The sequence below is a fragment of the Rhodnius prolixus genome, unplaced genomic scaffold (genome assembly GCF_049639745.1).
Source record: "Rhodnius prolixus isolate KJV_2025 unplaced genomic scaffold, Rpr scaffold_4, whole genome shotgun sequence".
Taxonomy (NCBI): Eukaryota; Metazoa; Arthropoda; class Insecta; order Hemiptera; family Reduviidae; genus Rhodnius; species Rhodnius prolixus.
Genome location: NW_027411614.1, coordinates 30,574,867 through 30,593,685, shown reverse-complemented (window position 1 = coordinate 30,593,685; position 18,819 = coordinate 30,574,867). Strand labels below are relative to the sequence as shown.

The 18,819-nt window shown below is 32.8% G+C and overlaps 1 protein-coding gene across 1 annotated transcript in view; it reads right to left on the bottom strand.

The window, feature by feature from the left end:
• The window catches only part of Neto (Neuropilin and tolloid-like), a 428,343-nt gene extending 416,789 nt beyond the window's left edge, over positions 1–11,554 (bottom strand). Inside the window, exon 1 of the mRNA XM_074130381.1 lies at positions 11,288–11,554. The gene's annotated coding sequence lies outside the window, so the exon portion shown is untranslated. The remainder of the gene's footprint in view (positions 1–11,287) is intronic.
• Between the last annotated feature and the right edge of the window lie 7,265 nt (positions 11,555–18,819).

The window sequence follows — 18,819 nt, the reverse complement described above, 5'->3', positions numbered from 1 at the left end:
TGTGGCTAATTTTTATATTTAGGGCATTTTAAGGTATAAAATGTATAAATTAGCTCCTCGAAATGTAGTAAGTTCCTACCATTTCTTTTTTACTACAAAAATATTTATCTGATATTGATAGGGTTTTTTTACCATCAATAAACTTATTATTCAAACTAGCAAGTAAAAAGTCAAGAGAAATGGAAAGAAATTCGATCATATTTATAAAAAGAGCTATAAGTCTGACAAATTCTGGAGGAGTATACTTAGACCTTCTGAGTCCAAATAGTTTGAAGAGGTCCTTACTAGCTAAAGTTCTGGAAGTATGAAAGGTTAAAGAAGAGTAAAGGACAGCGAGAAGGTGAGGATAAATCTCTTTCAGGATACTAGTTGGAGAGAAAGATCTTTTATCTTTTTTCTGATACAGTAGGATGAGCAGTGGACCAAATGATTCAGACCAATATCTTAAGTGTTTTTCGCATTTTAGAAAACGTGAAGCTCCTTATAGCTTTAAATCAATGCTAAACAACTGCTGAATAGTAAAATTAAACTTCTTTTTTTTTAATCTTTTATTGTAATTTACCACTGCAACAGTTGTTGCAACAAGCAAATATGGTAAAAGAAAAAAGAAATAAAAGAAAATCATGAATGGAGAAGGCACCCAGTGATGTCACTCCAGTAACGTGCTTTGCTCTCACGACAAGAGAAGATCACGAGGCCATCTTCTCTTCAATCTCCTTAGAGGATTACTACCTGGTAATGTGGAGAAAGATAGGTGTTCTATGAGAGGGTTAGGATGAGCTGCTGTAGAGGAATGAAATTTGAGAAAACGAGTGTTAGCGAGATCTGTAATGAAAGGGGATTTTGAGGTCATTATGGATAGTGAGGTTAGATACATAGAACGGAGCGTTAAGAAGTTTTCGAAGAATTTTTGACTGTAATGTCTGGAGGCGTAGAGAGTTGGAACGCTTAGTCGATCCCCATACTTCGATGCCGTATTACCAAATAGGTCGCAGTAACAGTAGATATAAGAGTCTTTTGTTATGTAGGGTAAGTTTCGAACGTTTGTCAAGTAGTCTGGCGAGAAGTTTGTAGCGTTGGTTAGTTTCTTGTCATTTCAGTCTAGTATGGGAATAAATTAAACTTAAATTATTATTTTTTACTTCATGCAACAAGGAAAAATTAAAATTTAAAATAACTCATAAACATAGTTAATTATAAACAAAACTGTCGAAGAGAAAGCGAAATGGAGTAGCCACATCTAGAGTTCTGTGGATATCCTTGTGTAACAACTCGGAACTATTCTTCTACTGGTTGTAACAATATACGTAAGGTAGTTGTATTTCCGTTTTTGTGTAACCACAATCAATTAACATTACACACCACACAAACACCCACCATTTGCATATGTACACTTTACAGCTAACTTACACACATTTACATACACAAAATCATTGGAAGCTGTACCTTGTGTTGGTCGCGGGTTTTGGTCAGCGTAGTAGATCGAGTCACCCTCTGCACTCTATTTATAATGTAGGTCATTGTAAGGACGAAAATTAAAAATCACAAAAGGTGGACAGGTTAGGTGTCTGTCGAATGATAGAATCTAAATTTCGAACACAGTCCAACTACAGCAACATCAATATAAAACAGTAAGTAATTAAAAATAGTAATCTAAACTGTCAATTCTTTAATCACCGTCTACATTTTATTGATATATTCAGTGCTTTCAATAAACTTTGGACGATATATTACAACATTTTGCATTTAATTTTAGATTAGGGTTTGTACCATCATGCAATGTAAGCACAAGCAGCCACTGACTCTTATAACGGTTCATATGAAGAAACCAGGACAGCTTACTTGGTAACTTGTTTAAAGAAATTGGTCGGTTAAATCCGGAAATATGAAAGCTACAATCTAGAAAGTAATTTTTTTCTACTATTATCAAAGATTTATTAAAAAAATATATCTATATTTAAAATAAGCTGGCATACATGTAAATAATACCGCAGGTGATTTCTTCACGGGGAATTACTTCACTAATTGGTAGCATTGAAATATTTAAAATAATGCCAAGGGGGTCTGATCCAAGGCTTATTCTTCTATTTTTATTTAATTGTGCTATTTTACTGTAAAATTGTTATAAAAATGAATTTAAAGCAATTTAATCTAGGCCTATTATTAGAAACTTGATTTAACAATCTTTTTTGTCTGCTATTGGGTTTATTGTATAACTATTTAAATTTTTCTTGTTCATCAGCGTCGTTAAGGTATGAATAAGAAGGACTAGAGTTGGAAGATCTATCTGGCTGGTATTCAGCTTGCTAACACAGAAAACAATTTCACTTTACAAACTGATCAAGTACAGATTTCAGCTATAATATGCTTGTTAGGTTTGTTTTAAACAGTTCTTGGCACCTATCCCTTCTTTTGGACATGTTCATCTCAGTTGGAAGTAGAGTACAGCTTCTAAGTTGCCGTCAAGCTTAAAACTTCAAATGTTGAAGTAAATACATCACGTTTGTATTTAAGATATTTATGTTTGAAAGGAACGAACATTTAAGTTAGTTTTTGCAATTACGTTTTTATGGGAAGGATTCTTTTGGATATTCCGTTTACTTAGTATTTGAACTCATGTTTCAAGAAGAAATTGGGATGCACACATTCCACAATTTAATCTTTCTGTAGTCCTCACAGTTATGATCGACAAAATCAATGAAAGGCAAAATTAGTCATGATTACTTCTTTACGAATATGAATATCTAGGTTTCGTGACCATAAATTATTGAACTCAAGATTGGCGAGGAATCGGTCAAATAAAAACACCTTATTTAGACACCATATTAACAAAAAACACCACTTTGACTTCCAGAATGTGACAGTACTCGATAGGGAAAAAAACCAGTACAAACGAAATTTTCTAGAAATGTGCCACATAGTGAAACAGAACAACACAGTTAACTTTAGGACTCGAATTTAGCCAACTGCTACAATTTTATCATTAAAAAATAAATAGATATCCAAATTTTGTACATAATTATTGCTGCGTTTTTTAAATTTGCTTCTAATCATTTGGTACGTTTGTTATTTAGTTCATAAGGGTTTTTAGTTTTTCCTGTTTGTTTTATATCAAAAGAAATTTCCCAATATCTATTTTAGTTACTCTTTTGTCAAAATTGAACATTGTAATTACTCTATTGTATTTGCCCCATTGTCATTACCAAAATTCCCGTGTAAGTCCCGCTATATCTGTTTATATACAGGGTGAACCTGTATTGTCAATAGGCCTACTGCGTGTAGTACATCTAAAGTGGAGTTCAATGACGTATTAGCCAACTTCATATTTTCCTCTGTTTTTGAGTGACGTCACCTTTGAGTTTTTTTCTAAAATCATTACTTTTTTCCAATAAAAATGTTATTACTCAGAAAGTTTTAGTCCGAATTCGATTCTGATGACATAGTTAGAAAGACAGATAAATTTCCTAAAAATTAACACCATTTTGAAGCATAAATTATTCTCCAAACAGCCTCAATCTTCCTTCGAATGCTGGAAAAATAAAAGTAATCGAAATTTTTAAGAAAACTCATTAGGCTCTTATGTGATCATTTTCAGACCTAGGTGCTGGCACTTTTTACAAAAGTTTCCTTGTCTAATGAGCTTTCAAACGGTATATCATTTTCCAGGATTCCTTTTATCTTCGTATGAGAAATTGCGTTTGTTTTGCAAGAAAACGTGTTCACGAGCATACAGCAGTGATATTTAATTGTGTTGTTTAATTCATTAAACTCTTGTAGATGGAGCTGTGTCAATTTTTAAAGTAGATTGTCTTAAAATAAGGTAGTCTAAGGTTACTTATGCACATAATAAAAAAAAAAAAAAAAAAATCTAAACTGAAATATTTGACATTTTTATTGGAAAAAAGTAATGATTTTAGAAAAAAACTCTAAGGTGACGTCACTCAAAAACAGAGGAAAATATGAAGTTGGCCAATACGTCATTGAACTCCACTTTAGATGTTCTACACACAGTAGGCCTATTGACAATACTTACTGGTTCACCCTGTATACCTGTTCTCCAGTTCTGGCTCTTAGTTTCTGTAACTCAACCAACCCGCATAGCCACGTAAGTTCTCAATAATTATAAAGAATTAATTGTATTTTTTATTTTATTTTATTTTTATATTACTGTTTTTTTAAATGATTTTCTGTGTTACTGAATCTCTAAATTGTTTGTATTTTAGTATTTGTAATATCCAGGCCCTGAAGAAGACAATATATTAGTCGAAACGTTGGCAAATAGACGAGTTGTTGTTTTTATTTGACCGTTTCCTCGCCAATCTTGAATCCTTAGTTTAATTACTCCTTTACTCTTATCACTAAATTAGGCACAGTCGATTGTCACTAACGGTTGAATATTTAGTAATAAAATTTTATGTTGACTTAGTATTTTTTATTTTTTCTAAATAAAAATGTTCATTCGACTTAAATCACTAAATTCATAATTTTGTTTACAATACACAATTTGGTCTTTGTCGGGCTACAGTTAATTTAGTCATTAGAATAGAAATTAGTCAAAATTAATTTATTCAATTTTGTATTTAATTTCTGAAATATTACTAGTTCAACATTCCTAAAAACAAAATAAATAAATAAAAATGGCAGGATTTGTGCAGCACAACGTAAATTTCAAGAGCATTAAGTGTGGGTTGATTTAAAATAAAAATTTAAAAAAACGCAGAAAAAAGTTGCAATATCAAAAAGTAAAAAATTATTTAACAGCATGACGGGTTTTAATCAATCCGCAGGAATAAAAGCGTTGGTGGTATCCAAACAAAGAACCAATGTTGAATTTATTGTATTTATTACTTTATAGCATATTTTTAACATGCTTTTTCATGTTACTAATTGATAAAAATATTGTTTTTTTATTTGAAGAACCTGAAAGCTCGCATTCCCATGTAATGGCAATTATTTTATCGCCAGCAAGAGAAAACTAAAGATTTTGCCGACCAAATTTCTTGTGAATTTATCTCTTATCTACTTGTCAACCAATTACGTACATCAACCATTGAAGTTACAATATACTTAGCCAATTGAATCCATGGGGAAAAAATTTAAGTGGATTAATCAATAAAAATACTTGATTATTATTCATAAAATATTCTCTAAGTGCAAGGACAACCATTAGCAAAATATTTCCTGAATCTCAAATTTTTTCTCAGGAAAAACTAAAACACTTTCTATGTTCAGCGAAATTAGTCATGACTACTTCTTTATTCTTATCACTAAATTATGCTTAGTCGATTATCACTGACGGTAAATGTTATAGTCATACAATATTATGTTGACTTAGTATTTTTGACTTTAATTTATTTAGTAATTACATTGAGATTTCTTAAATATTTGTTTGGTGCATTAAAAGGAAATTTTTTTTGTATAGTTTATAGTTTATTCATCATAAGAAAAAAAAAAGAAATAATTTTTTCCACCTTTTCAATAGTAAATTTTCTTTTCTTAGTTACAAATTCATAAAGAAGTTGTAAATACTTTGTCAACTCCTCAAGAACGTGAAAAGAACAAACTTAACTAAGGCTACCAATACTACTTTTCTTTAATTCCGGTAAAATTGACAAACGTTTATTTTTATCAAAGACAGTAATTAAGAAAAGTAATTATCTATATTTTTCAGGCGAAGCTTAACGTTCAATTACCTTGACCAAAGTGTCATGTTGGAAATTCATAATTTATTTATTTTACTTTTAGCCAATTAAATAAAAAGTAGCAACTCGCTTGGACACAAAATGAGGATCTCCCAACTTATTAGTCCAATCTTATAACCAATACACCAAATACGCCCCTAAATGTTAGATTAATGTATTTTCGTTTTTGTGGCACAATGTAGCGTCTTGAAATTATATTTCAAAACAAAGTAAAAAAAAAAAATCTGCTTTTGGTAAAAACCAGGTAGAGTGGAAGTAGTGACAGGGATACCAATTACTGGCATCTTCCGCTCAATCGAAGAGATTTGGTACACAGCAGTCACTTAAGTACTTAGCTAGTAACACCACCAATCGCTCTACGCCACTTGGCTACTTAATCCATTATTCATACAATTAATCCTTAATTTGATTAATCCTTAATTGTAGATTAATATTAAAATATACGAGTAGTTAGGTTCCACTTCCTTTATAAATATTTATTAAATTTCGTTTGAATCGTATGGTAAATAAAATCATTAATCTATATCATTGTGGTATAATTTGGCCAAGTTCTCTACACAGTATACACATCAGACATACCTGTACAACCCTCTACACTACTCTGTACATATGCAGACGACACAGCCATACTAGCTACAAGTACACATCCTTCATCAGCTTCATACAAGTTACAGACACTCTTACATACAATAGAATCCTGGGCCAAGAAGTGGAAGATTAAAATGAACAATAGTAAACATGAATGCCATGTTTACTCTACGGCGAGGCTCCTGTCCACCTGTCCTCTACAACAGCAATCCTCTTCCTTGTACAGATCTGGTGTGCTACCTTGGGCTCTACATAGACAAACGACTCACGTGGAACCCACACACTAGACTTAAAAGACGAGCAATGACAAAACAGGCAAAACTTCTGTACAGACTACTTGGACGACGCTCCAAATTACCCATTGAACTCAAACGCTTAATATACAATACTACTCTCAAACCTATGGTGGACTTACGGACAAGAGCTGTGGGGTTCAGCCAAACCTACAAACATACGGACAGTACAAACATTTCAGTCAAAACTCCTCTGACAGATAGCTGACGCTCCTTTCTACGTGGCTAACCTCACTCTTCACAACGACCTCAACCTCCCTTTCATACACCATCTCGCCAAGACTAAATATCAAAAATTCCATACTGCTCTCTCTAATTGCTCAAATCCTCTTGTACAGTATCTCGCCTCCTCTGACAATCCTCCTTGCAGACTGAATCACCAGTGGCCCCGCGACTTCCTCGCAGTCTGAAGGCCTAAAAATCATAACCTGTAGAGAGTGCTGGGCAGTTTCTTCCCTCCTGCATTTCACGCATCCATTTATCCTTCATTCTCCCTACTTACTTATTGTATATTATAGTATACAGATTGTAAATAACGAAATAAATTTAAATATATATATATTACTGTGGAGTGAGTATACTCTGTATACAGAAGTGAAAATAGTATTTTCAAGAGAATCGCAAAAACCTGGAAAATATACTGAAAAGTCTCATTTTAATTGAAATCCTTGCTTTCAGCACTTTGTGTAATCAACTTTGGACTTTCTTTTTCTTTTTTAGAATTAAGAAAAATAATTCAGTTAGTTAATTAATATGCATTACAGCTTCCTGAAATAGTTTTCGTCAATTAGTAATTAAATCTTTTCGATCAGGGTGTACAATGATAAGCGGTTTAATTTTTGTGAACATAAAACGCTAATCTAGCTTACTGTTTACCGGTTTTCCCTGGCTACTGAAATTGTTGTTGAAGTCAAAAAGAGCCTCTCACTTCAAGAGAGAAAGAGATTAGCATTTAAATGCCCAACAAAACTTCTTAAAGATGAATGAAATGAGCCAAAGAACGAAAAATAAATCTTCCAAGACTTTTTAAGGAAGCGTTTATCTCTGCGGTATTTGTAAACTAGATTCAGAACGCAAGATTTTCGGATATGAGTCCAGTTGATTGCTGTAAAAATTCTCCTTTCTAGGTCCTTTCTTTTACAGCACCGAGATCAATGAAGGACAGATTGCCAGCAACAAGAGAACTAATTTCACAGGCCGGCATTGTACAAACGAAGTTAAGAGCGCCAATATCTTCGTAAGTTTAATTAAAATAATAATAAAGACAACGCTCAAATAGTAAATAGGTGGGCACCACTGTTTTTAGATGTTGATGCGCTTTAATAAATAAATAAAAAATAACAAAAAAATCACTCAATTGTGTAATGGATTAGGTACTAACTGTGATAAGTCTCTTAGAGTGGAAACCAGATTAAGATACTTTAGGAAAGTAGAGCTCTGGCCGATCGCATATTTCCCTAAAGGGGGGTCAGTAAAGTAGAAAGAGGAGTGGCATGGATAAAGAATAAACCGCCACAAATACTAGCCGATATCTGCAAAGCTGAAATCAAGTTTAGTCCAGTTCGTAAAGAATGGAAGATACTCGTTTAATGAAGTTGGGATCCTTGCAAAGAAAAATAGTAAATTGAACTATGAAAGATCTATTAAATATTTTACATTAGAATTTTCTTTTTTATTAAAGTGATTGATCTATTGCTTTCTACAGTTTTAAAGATTTAGGAATTCCATACATCCATTTTCCACAGAGTACATTCAAAACACATTTATTTTACCTACTAAACTTGTTAACAAAGATATATGAGCAATTGATTTGGGATTCTGCTTTGTTTGTTGAAATTCCTTGACAAAGTAAAGGCATCTTTCAGCAGCCACCATTTTCTGCATGCCAGAAACATTCTAGTAAATTTCTTGCTGCTTTTCTATCTTTAGTTTCCTTTTATCTCCCTGTCTACGCCAGCTATCATTCGAAAAACATTTCTTTTTACTTTCTGTTACATTCTTTTTTTGGGGGGGATGTTTTGTTAGAGAAAACAGATGTATTTATCCACCACATCACCTCATTTCATTAAAAAATCTAAAAATTCTTTAAAATATAAAAATTTTATAAATTTATTATTTTTCAAATACAGAAAATAAATCAAGGGTTTTACCATGCATATGTCCCTTCAGGAATAAAGGTTTATTTACATTAGTTTTTTTGTGAATAATTTAAAATATTTGTGTATAAAATATAATTTAACATAATTTATGATTTAGAAACTAGTAATAATATGATTGGTTTTCATAACGAATGATATTTTCAGCTATTGCAGTGAGAATTCAACGTTTATTATTCTTATACTAATTGATATTTTATTAAAAACCTAACACATGATTCTAGTAAAACCAATTTTATGGCATTTCTGAAACAAATTTCAAACCTTAAAGCCATCATACCACTTCAACCATAATCTTAAGAGTTGATCGTCAAAAACTGCACGAAATAGAGTAACGTTGAAAAACATTCAACTTTGTCAATTTTTTTTTTCTCTTTTTCTATTAAGGATAAAATTCCCAAATTTTCTTTAAAATACAGGGTAATCTTCCTTTATAACTTATTTAAAATATTCACTTTTTACTCGCGGTACAGTCAAGTGGTTACGGGAAAGGACCGCTAAAGAATTTTGCTACAGAGTACATTCCCCGGTCTTGGCCTTAATATTCTAAGTTAAGCTATTAACTTTGCGACAAGATAATCTTCAGATTTTCTGTTGATAATTTAACAATGCGTATGGGTTTTGATTGCATAAAAGAAAGGTTTTCATCATTTCTTTGTTTCCAGTTCTGAATGCTTAACCAAAAATTTTCAATACTTCGTCATCTCATTTCAATCAGGATTTACTTCAGCTGACCATTTACTTTCCTATTTCTTCTTTTCTAGTCCTGGAATGCTTTCTTTAAATGCTTTCTATATGAGGTCCTCTCACTTCAATCTGGGTCATCCTACGCCTCGCAGAGCCAAGAACTTACGTATTGAAGGAAAACGTAGTTTTTACTTCTTTTTTTCTAGACGCACTTTACGCTCAAATACCAATCGGTATTTTGTACGGTTGGGAGGAAATGTAGAACGCTTCACAGTTTTTCGAACCACCCTTGTGCAAGGATTATGATTTATTCTTCTTTTTTTACCGTTTTACTTTTAAAAACCAATTTCAGAAAAAATGGACCCAACGCCCCCTAAATAGATTTTCTAAACAGATTATTTGTTACAGTACGATATTTTCGGCTAACAATGTAATCTCAATAATAACTTACTTATCCAAAAACGATTGTCCAGAAAACTGGAAGAGATGGTTAAACTAAGTATTTCCAATTAATTATTTAAAACATCCAGTTTTTACTTGCGGCACCGCCGAGCGGTTAGGAGCGAGAACTGCTAAAGAATTTTGCTACAGGGTACATTCCTGGTTTTGGCCTTAATTTTCTACAAGTTAAGCTTTTAACTTTGCGACAAGATAATCTTCAGAATTTCTTAATAATTTAAAAATGCATATGGGTTTTTGATTGTATAAAAGAAAAAGATTTTTGAAATCTATACACCTAAACAGTCGCAACCTCAAAAACAAAACAAAAAATGTTAAAATATGGTTTAAAAATTTAATCAATAGTTGTGTGCAATTAATTAAATTAACAAAAGCCCTAAAGATTTCGAGTCGAAAGCTTGGCAAAACATAAATAAATAAGATTGAACTTGGCAATAATTTCTTTTCCCTCTTAGATGAATCAATCACCCTCCAAAAATAATAAGACCAATAAGTATTAACCTTATTTAAAATAGAAGATGTGTTTTAATAAAATAAATTTCGCTAAAATCTTTGAACATTAAGATTAAGTAAAGACGAATTAAAAAAAAAAAATTCTCTACCAAATTTATGGTATCGGTTACAAGGAATCATTTTCAATTTAGCAATTTGAGAAAGTATGAATCGCACACATTTTGAAAACAATCTTCCGAATCATTAATAATACAATTTTATAATTACTAAATTTTTGATAAATTAATTAGATACCATGTGACAGATGTTTATTATGTAATTAATTTGATTTAAAGAGGAGCTTGACATGGGTGGAGTGAGTGGTGGTGAGAGGTAATAAAAGAAGTAGGAAAGATAAGAAGTATAAAAATAAATAAATACTCATTGCAACAGGAGCCATGTGCTCCTCTATTTCAGCTTTTAGTATCTTGTAAAAGTGAAAAAAAGATTTATAGATATTAAAAATCTTATTGTTATTATAATGAAAATACAACTGTTTAAATTCTATCCTTCCTATTATCAGAATTATAGACCAGCGAAAATAGGCAAAATAATAAGCTTTTATACACTTGTCCAAAAATTATTTTAATTTTACTAAAAAAGAATAAAAAAAAAATAAATCTAAAAATGATAACCTCTTGCAAAGGCTGTTATAAAAATAACACCGACACAGGCCTACTTTTCAAAACCAACTGTCTAGAAAACTGATATATTTTTAGTTAGATGCCTAATAAATATATTACTGTTTTACTAGAGATAATTTGGAAGTTTTCCTGGTTCAAATAATGTTGTTAAGCGAAGTGTGAATATAAAGCTAAAAAAAAAACATTAAAGTAGCATTGATATGCGTTAACTGTAGGTAGATTAATGTTTGTGATTTTTATTACTAATAAAGATTGTAAATAATTACCTTAAATACTTTTTTCGCTTTTATAAACACACTATCACATATTAAACACTACTAAATATTCTTAAATTTACTAATAAACCAACAACAAAAAAGTAATTTTTGTCTTATCAAAAATTTATTTATTTGTATTTTATTAAATCGAACCAATTAGACGATAAAATATTAACTAAAATTAGTATTAAATTTGTTTATTAATATATATTTTAATCGCGCACAAGCTGGGCTATACCACCGAACTGGATACCAGGGTAGTACTGGCGAAGAGGGGGTAGATCTGATCTTAGCCAGCCTCCCTCGGCTGTACCACCGTATGAGAGTGACAGAGATATTCTGAGTTCAGAAACGAGATAGATAGAATGCAACGGGTAGAGCCCGGCTCTAAAGCATGCGCATTGTGTTCGATTAATTTTGGAAAATAGATTCTTGATTTATTTTAGTATCGAGTTTTATTTATATCGATATTCCTTCTTTTTTTTTGTTTTAAATTTAGGCGGTTATAGTTCAAATTCAAATAAACATGTTGCTATTAAATTCAAATGAATTTAAAACTCATATAAAAAAAAAGTTAAAAAACTAACCCCCTTTTTTTAAATATATTTTTTGTTACTGTTGAAATAATCTTTCAATTTATTTTACAGCTCTAAACCAAGTTGCGTATGGGAACATCTTTCTTTTAGATGTAATAAATTCTTACAAAATACTATAAAAATTATACTTCTTTATCAGCAAATTTAGCGCTTAATTTAATACTGTAGAGTAATTTATAAACTTAAGTATTGTTACTTGTTAAATTTGTGAAGTTATATTAAGTTAAGTAAGTTAAGTTTGAGAAACTTATAGGGGTGGCTGAGGAAAATGGGCAAATTATTTATACAAAATAGTATATACATATTATATATAAGATTGTAAGGTGCCACGGTAGCCGAGCGGTTAGAGGCGGGGCTCATAAAGCTGTGGTTCCTGAGTTCGATTAGCAGTCTAGGCCTTGGATTTAATTTAATGGTTAATGTGGGATTTTAATAGTAAAGTATTTTTGCTAGTGCCCACCGTCCACCTAATTTGCTTTACTCTATATAATGTTTGTACTTTAATTTATGGTAGTTGATACCTGGGTTGCTAGTGGCCTGAGCCATTTTAAGTGCCCTTAAGGACTCCGGATGGAGCTTTCTCATTACAGGAACCACTGTCCATCACCAGGAAGTGAGGGGGTAAGATGCTCCTAGGAAAAGAAAGAGCACGCATCCAGACTCAACGCGGGAGTTTCATTAGAGTCCCATGCACTAAATATTCACTTCTTTAGCCATTTTTATTTTTGTATTTAGTATTACATTTTTGTAAATGTTTGCAAGCTATGAGTTACCAGAAAAAATCTTTCAGTTTTTTTATTATATAGCATTAATTTTATGACGTACGATTTTATGAAATAAATATAATAATAATAAAAGCTCCGGGCGCTAATAACCTCAGATGTTGACGGGCCTTAAATCATTAAAAATATATACAGGGTGATCCATTTAAAACGCACCAATCGCTAATAACTTTTTAGGAAAGCGGAATTTCGAAAAAACCCACGAAGTAAACTATATGTTTTTTTTAGTCTAGCTTTCAAATTTTTCAACCTCGATGCTGTATCTTTATTTTTGGCGGAGTTATGGCCTAAAGCCCGGTTGGGGTTTCATAAGGACCACTGGTTTGACAATAATTATGAAAACCACATAAAGAACTGTGAAAAGTGACGTTAACCCCGTTTCGGTATCCCTAATATTAGTCGAGATATTTAAGATCAAAGTAACAATTTTATCGGTTTTCGGTGAACGGTTTTCGATATTAATTTTCCACCAGAGATACACGTTTCGAATCCAGCTGCTGACCTTTAGATTTTCTCAACCTAAGAGCATCTTACAGCTCACTGTCTGCAACGAGAGAACACAGTCCGGAGGCCGGCAGTGCACTGAAAAAAGCTCCGGGCGCCAATAACCATAGATGTTGACGCGCCTTAAATCATTAAAAAAACAAAAACAATAATAATAACAATAGCACTCCCTCTTGTCGACTGGACCGATAACTTATGAAGGGAAGTGTGGACCTAGGTGGGATTATCCGGGGCTCCGCCATGCCTCACTGGATTAGATATTGGTTGGACGCTAATCGGGTGGAGAGACATGTGCCATCCTAGTCCAAGAAAAGAACATAGCTCTAGGGGCGCTAATGACCATGAAAAAACAATAATAATAAATTTGTTTAAACTTTCCCTGCTATCATTATATAAGGACATTTTCCTAATAGACGGATACTGTAAAATGAAACATAGTTACCTTCCTGGACATTTGGAAAAGGTACACTTTTCAGGAGACAGCGAAGTAAGGAGGCACATTTTCTATTAATTTAAGGGCCACCTCCATTTGGGTGTCTTCTTATTTAAAGGTTGGACAGTTCTTCTCCAAGGATAAATTTCTCTCTGAAAGTAATGGATTGTTCAGTTTTGGCGTGTTGTTCATTTACTATATCAGTCCCAACGAACTTCATGCACGAAGAATAATAGGAAATTAGCTTTAATGTAAAAAAAGGCCCTCAACAATTTATATCTTCAAAATGGATTTAAGAAAAAAGTATCACTTAATTCATTCATTTTGATTGCTAAAACTCTTCTAATTAACTTCAGCTATCTAAGGTTATATGAAATTATGATGAAAGTAGAAAATAAGTTAGAATCGAAATGTAAAAAAGCAACAAGGTACAGTCAAGTACAACAAAAAAAAAAATCAAATAAAAGCAGGAAAAGTGGAAATTGATTATAAGCTGGAAGAAGGGGAAATAATTGTATTGGAGGTTTTTTCGCGTCTAGGAAATGAGAGCGGAATAAAGTCGGTCCTTGTGAATGTAAGTCTTCGAGTTGTGAGGTTTTTCATTGAGTTCCACCACACAAACTAAAGTTTCTAGTCACAGCTAGCATTAATTACACGTTATGCTTTCTGTTGTTTCATTCCTATTTCATTGCTATAATGAAGTTATAATGCAAAGAGTAGTACATTAATTTATTTTTTAAAGTTATGTGGGGCCAAAAAGTTACTTTTTTTAATACAGGTTAGCTTTAACCAACAAAAGTTCATTTATTAGTAACCAAAAGTTTGGAACAAATTCAAAAGCTCTCCCGGCAAAGTATTGGTTAAATACTTTCTCATTAATATTAATAATAATGATTAGCCACCAGGAAAGCCACTTTTCCTTGTGAATTCTGGAAACTACTTCCGGCTAAGCTTTCCTTAACGTATTGATGGATCTTTTAGTTGAAAAATAGAAATGAAGAGGGTCACTTTTAGTTGAAAATAGAAATGAAGAGGGTCAATTTTTTACGCTTTTCCTAATTGGGACCAAACAGTGTAAACTGTAGACTGTATTCACAGACCAGCTAAGTTTTGGTGATAAATTTGTCAACACATCAATTCTCACTTAAAAATATAAAATGGGACCCCCACACGAGACTCAAACGAATTGACCTCAATCTGAGGTATAAAATGTTGAAAAGGCTACTCGACAAACGATCAAAACTGACCCTGACGAACAAACAATCACTGTATACCGCTCTACTTATCCCAATATGGACGTACGGAATACAGCTCTACGGAAGTGCCAAAAAATCAAACATCAACCGACTTCAGATCTTACAATCAAAAATTCTAAGAACAAAAGTTAACGCTCCATTCTACGTCTCCAATCATACTATACACTCTAAATATTCCTCTCGTCTCTGAAATAGCCCAATTTCGATACACAAAACTCCTCTCAAATATACACAATCATTACAACCCTCTGATCCACAACATGTCTACTACAACACTTCCTTCAAATCCATAGCGCAGACTGAAGCGGCGTTGGCCACGCGACCATCTCAACATATAACACCAACCTCCTAGGATGGTTGCTGCGTAAGCTTGCCAATCTGGCGAACTAACGGCTTCCATCACTGGATGGTTGTCGTTCACTCCACTCACGTCGCTTGGCGCACATGCAAGTGCGCGTGAGTGTATGTACACACATGTAGATGCATGCATGTGTATTTGCGCCATCCCTTATCGCTCATCTCTTTTGCTTATTATACTGCGTACAGTTGCAAAATAAATAAACAAATTAAATAAAAAAAAATACAAAATGAATGTTATGATGGACCCCTTTATCCATACAATTAATCACTCAAGATTGCAGAAAATAAAATCGTAGGAACTAATTATAAGGCGCCGAAAAGAAACAACCAGAGTTAAGTGACACGATTAACTGGGTATGACCAAACTTCTTCATACCGTTAAACCAACGGCATTATTCCGTTTCCAATTGCTCTGCAGGTGTAAATATACCTCCCTCATTTCACTCAGTCATTTGCTTCGTCACTCAGTCAAAGTAATGAGATGAAAAACTTGCGACATAATTACTTAATTCTGAATCTGCATGAAAGCTTAGATATAACCGTAATTATGTTTATAACATAATTAGTTAATACCAATCGTAAACATTTAGACAGTATGGCCAAAGTAAACTACTGTTAATAATCCCTGCAAACAATAATGTTTCAATAACACTTCCATGATATGTAAATTTGGGAGTACAATTAAATTTGTTTGTGATGTGATAATATTTGTATGAGCAAGTAATTACTGTCCAGTCCAACAATACGATAACAGTTCCAAAAATTATTCCAATCCTGGAAGGTGTATGTTGAACATTGACCTAGAATTATTGTTATTATTAACATTATGAATAATACATTTTATGATTATGAATAGAATCTAAGAAACTATTAGTAGGGAACGGATTAGCTATGAGGTTAGCATACTGGACTCCCACGCGGAGGTCCCGGGTTCGAATCCAGCAGCTGACCCTTAGATTTTCTCTTCCTAGGAGCTTCTTACAGCTCACTGTCCGGTGATGGACAGTGTTGTCTGTAACGAGAGAACACTGTCCGGAGGCCGGCAGTGCACTGGAAAAAGCTCCGGGCGCTAATGACCTCAGCTGTTGATGCGCCAAAAAAAAAAAAAAAAAAAAAAAAAAAAAAAAAAAAAAAAAAAAAAAAAAAAAAAAAAAAAAAAAACTATTAGTCTTTGAACACTCCAGATTTTTTCTCACATTAATTCGGGAAGTTCTCAATTTTGTGTGTATATAAATAAAGGGGACCATATACATCATATAGCGCCCCTATTGAAGCCTAGTGAGACTAATTACTTTACAACTTCAGAAGATGGAACGTTATAGGAAGAAAAAAATGGAAGGCAAAAGTTAGTCAATACCAATTCACCCTCGATGGAATATTAAAGAAAGCTCGCTTAAGAGGATTCTATTCTAGGAGGTATATAACCCTCCAACTTCTGGCAACTACCCAGATTTTCAGGAAACCTCAGTTAGAGTGGGGAACGAGCAGATAGGGATAAATACTACCTGAGTTCATATGCTTCTTAATTAGTCCTAAAATAACACCCTAAATTAAGAAGTTGGAAAAGTTGATGGGAGTGTACAGGTACAACCCTGGGTATCTAGATAAATTTATTTAAAGGAATGCAAATTGAAATAGATGGAAACAAGCTTGATTTACTTAGAAGATTGGACAGAAAAAAGTGTAAGATAAGCCAATTATACTTGAGTTGACAACCATATTGAAAAGTAATGAGATATTGAGAATGAAAATCAAACTTCTTTTGTGACAGAAGATTTCCTGCCTGATGTAAATCACAGCTACCAGAATCACTTAAAGTTAGAAAGAGTGCGAGGGAAATACGCAATTATAAGATTTGATTAACTAATCGTAATGGAGTTTTGTAAAATAAATTTAACAAAAAAAAATTAATTAACAACTTGAAAACAATCTAAAAAGAAATGGATAGTAGCTTAAAAAAGGGTGAAGAGAAAAAATAAAATCAGAATCTCGTAATAAGAAATGAAGAGGAAGCGAGAGAGATGGACTGGACTTAGATAAGTTGCGGTGATGATAGATGGAGCAGACATGCATCTCTTGTCTTGCAGAAGCTCTTGTTTGGAGACGCGATTTTAAAACAAGTCTTTGGTTAGTGATGGGTCTAGTATCGAAATTAATATAAGACTACTTAATGTGCTGATTTGATTAATTTCTATGTTTACAATCAGAAATATATGAAATACGTCAGAAATATGATTACAGGTTATAAATATTTTCACCTACATATAAGAAACCTTCTCATTATGAGCGCCGTATCAACACCATAGCAATGTGCATGATTAGTATACGTCTTGTTTTAAGGGCGATCGTATCCGAGAAAGCCACGAGCTCAGTAGGGATAAAAGTGTTCACCGAAATGACAACGGAAATCACCACGACTGCCGTTACGTCCTCACATCATGCAACACCACTACTAGAATCTTGTATTTGAGTCTCTTCTCTGCTACGGTACAATTTCCCGAGGTAGAGAAAGTCTAAAAGAACTGCAATTTTTTCCTATTATTTCATCATCCATATTCACTCTCTCTTAGCGAGAAGCAAACCGGACTAACAAAAAGACAGGGTCTGCCTTTTTTTCTTGTTTGAGTAACGACAGCTAAGGTCATTAGCACCCCTTGTTACTTGTTACTTAGGCCATAAATTAAGCAAGAAAAGTTGAGAGATAACAGAAATTGAAGATATATTGCAACTACTTCAAAAAAAGAAAAAGAAGCTTTAGTTTTCTGTTAAGAACTTCATAAAAAAGAATAAATTTGTTTTGTGACTCATTAAAATAATTGTAAAAGTATTATTTATAAAAATTAAACTGTTAAAAAAATACAGGATTGGGCGAAAATGTATTATTAATTAGAAATGAAACGACGGTTCAGAAAGTTTAGAGCCCACTGCGCTTAATCAATGCACTGTTTGCTGGTCCATCCCAGCCTGCAGGCCATTTCCAAAAAAAAACTCTCCAACTAGGCAGTCATTTGTAAACGATCCTCTCCATTAATGGTGGAAAACCTTCTGATCGGCAATAATATTTCTTTCTTAGCTATCAGTGCTCATAAAATCAAATTTTAGGTTTGATTTTCAACTTTGTTTAAGGTTTATTCAAGTTAGATATAGATTCAAGATATGAAAAAGTATTAAAGATATGTACACGAGAATACAAAAATAAATTAGAAGTAATTGTTCCGCAAGGAATGTGTACTGAAATGAGGAAGTGATAAGAAAGAAGACTGAGGACCCAGTTGTTAACTACGACGACATTAGTACAGTCCAAGAAGTGAACAGGATAGGTAGTGTGTGTAAAAAGGAGAGTTAACCCCTTCCGACAAACTCATCCCCTACCTCTTCTTAATTTCTTATTATTAAGCTCTTAAACACATTTTGTTTCGTTGCAAATTCTTAAAAAGGACACTAGTGTTGGCATGGAAATATTTCAGATCCTAAGAAACAGCAGGCAAGGAGACTTGTCGTTTCATCAGATTTCTTAATAAAAATGAAAAAAACAATTCCTGACATTCCTGATAATGATTAAAGAATGCCCAAGTTTTCAATATTAAATTCTATTATTTATTAAATTTTT